At 38.1% G+C, this 2,500-nt stretch overlaps 1 protein-coding gene across 4 annotated transcripts in view; it reads right to left on the reverse strand.

Annotated features, from left to right (window-relative positions):
- The window catches only part of LOC106876580 (glutamate receptor 2), a 737,813-nt gene that overhangs the window by 525,011 nt on the left and 210,302 nt on the right, over window positions 1-2,500 (reverse strand). The window lies entirely within an intron of this gene.

The following is a 2,500-nucleotide window of genomic DNA, read 5'->3' on the forward strand; positions in this document are numbered from 1 at the left end:
AACTGCCTCAACACCCAGTCGTAATGTTGTAAAAGCTGGGTCAGGCAGCTCCTACCTAGTCGAAAGCCATGTTGGGTATCACTCAGCAATTTATTTTCTTCAAGGAATGCGATTAGTTTTCCTCTGACTATCCTTTCCATGACTTTGCTGATGTGTGAAGTCAGAGAGATAGGCCTATAGTTTTTGGCATCTTCTCTGCTTCCCCCTTTATGGATTGGGCATATTATTCCCTCCTTCAGCCTGCTTGGCAGTCTTCCGTTTGCGAGAAAGCTCTGGAAGAGGATCTAAAGGGGTTTTGCCAGGGCATGCTTACACGATTTGAGGAGGATTTTTGTTCAGAATGCCGGTAGATCGACAAACCACCACCCTATATATTAAGTAATGTTCATATATCTGACTAGATTCAAAATGAGATTTTATGAGAGGTATAAATTTTTCAGTCGACTATACAATGTTGTTGTTTAGCTCAAGTTTAAACGTCGTTGAGAAAACCTATAATTAAGAATATTTACATTTGTCTTTTGCTTGTTTTGTGGCTAAGGAAACGGTTGGCCAAAACGTCCGTTCGATTTTTGATGACACTGAAGTTCAAATAGTCTTATAAGCAACTAACTTCAGTCTGTCCTTTGTGCATGCGCTCTCGTTAAATACTTGAAACTTGAAATCAGTTCGACGCGAACTTGCAATGCGACAGGATGTACTTTGTGTGCGTGGGATCATTCTGAAAATGAAGAGCTAAAACGAACATTGTCGACACTTCATGTTTTTTAACTTTAAAATAAGGCAAGAAGGCAGCGAAAACTTGCAGTATGTTATCCGCTGTATCCGGAGAGGATGCTATTACGGAACGTATGTACCACAAGTTGCTTCCAAGATTTCGACCACGAAAGCTTTTGGTTCAAGATACACCTCGCTCCACCCGGCCAACTGAGATTAACAGAAATAGAACTTCCCTACCCCACCACGCACCACCGCTGTTATACGACCGACCAGGATGATTGCAGATACTCTCCAAATATCTAAATCGAGTGCCGAAAATGATGTGCATTAACTTGGTTATTTCTGTAAGCTTTATGTTTACGTCCCACATCGATTGAATGAAACTAACGTCACCCAAAGGATTTCTATTTCAGATTCGCTGCAGAAACAAAGAAAATGATCCATTTGAAGAGACTGTTGACATGGAATGAAAAATGAGATCCTTTATAAAAATGGGAAGTGTAAACGATGGTGAGGGAAGCGCTACAAACAACTTCCAAAGCAGGACATTATGCTTTCAATTTGGACCATCAATTTGGATGTATTCTGTGAAATTAAATGCAGCAACCCATCAGAAGCGTCCAGCATTTGTTAATTATAAGGATATTGTCTATCATCATGACAATACCAAACTGCACACTTCTTTTGCAAATGTGTCAGAAGTTACTGAGGCTTGGCTAGGAAGTTTACTGCGCCCTCAATATTTGCCCGACTTGCTACTTCGAATCTGCACTGGTTTCGATCTCTTCAGAATTCATTGAATTGACGGACCTTCAACTCTGAAGAGGGCGTAAATATTCAACTGGAAGTGATTTTCGCCAGTAAAGCTGGGGAATTCTTTGAGCAAAGAATAATGAATCTGTCCACAGAATGGTCAAGATACTGGAACGAAATGGTAACTATATCATTGGTGGAATAACATCACTTTGTGTTTAATACTTTTGTCGTATATTCGCTTTAAAAAATGAAAGGGACATTTTCGTCAACCCAATAACACTGGGTTATCGAAAGTGTCCTTTATTTATTTAAAAGGGTAAAGTGTATTTTACCGGAGATTTGGCTGTCGTTACAGTGGAGATACAGTATTTGTTGACTTAGCAATCAGCTGAAGATTTTCTACGTCGTCCATTGCTTCTTTTTTATTTGCTAAGGCTTATTTCCACTGACATCGAAAGAAAAATTCCTATGTCAGTGGATTTGAACTTCGAAAAGAAGATTGTATCGAAGTTACTTTGACGCTATAAGAATTCTGTCAAATTGCCATCTTTATATAGCGATTACCATTATTTACATAAAATCTTGACTGTTACAATTCTAGCCATTTATTCTGGAGCAATGCCAGGACATTTATGTATTTTGTTTTTATTGATATTCTGCTATGAATCACCGCAGATGTTTTCCATTTGTGTTTCGATACTTGGCTGTTCTTTTGTCTTTTAACTTTATTAGTACTGGACTTCTTTTTCTGTTTCTTGTTCATGATAAGCCATAAGAAATAGAAAGACAGGTAAGATGCGAGTTTTTTATTGTTTGGTTTACCTTCTTTATCTTAGTTGATTCATCTGGAAGAAATAATGTTGCTTCTCTATTTTACCTAATGCTGCATAGAAATAAATAACTTAATCATGGAGAGCAACTGCAGAAAGCGATCTTTCGAAAGTGGGAACTCTGTCAAAACATCCACACTATTTAATGTTGAAAAATTCGTTTTACTGTCTCCCTTACTATGCATCACAGAAGC

This window comes from Octopus bimaculoides, chromosome 1, assembly GCF_001194135.2.
Source record: "Octopus bimaculoides isolate UCB-OBI-ISO-001 chromosome 1, ASM119413v2, whole genome shotgun sequence".
Lineage (NCBI taxonomy): Eukaryota > Metazoa > Mollusca > Cephalopoda > Octopoda > Octopodidae > Octopus > Octopus bimaculoides.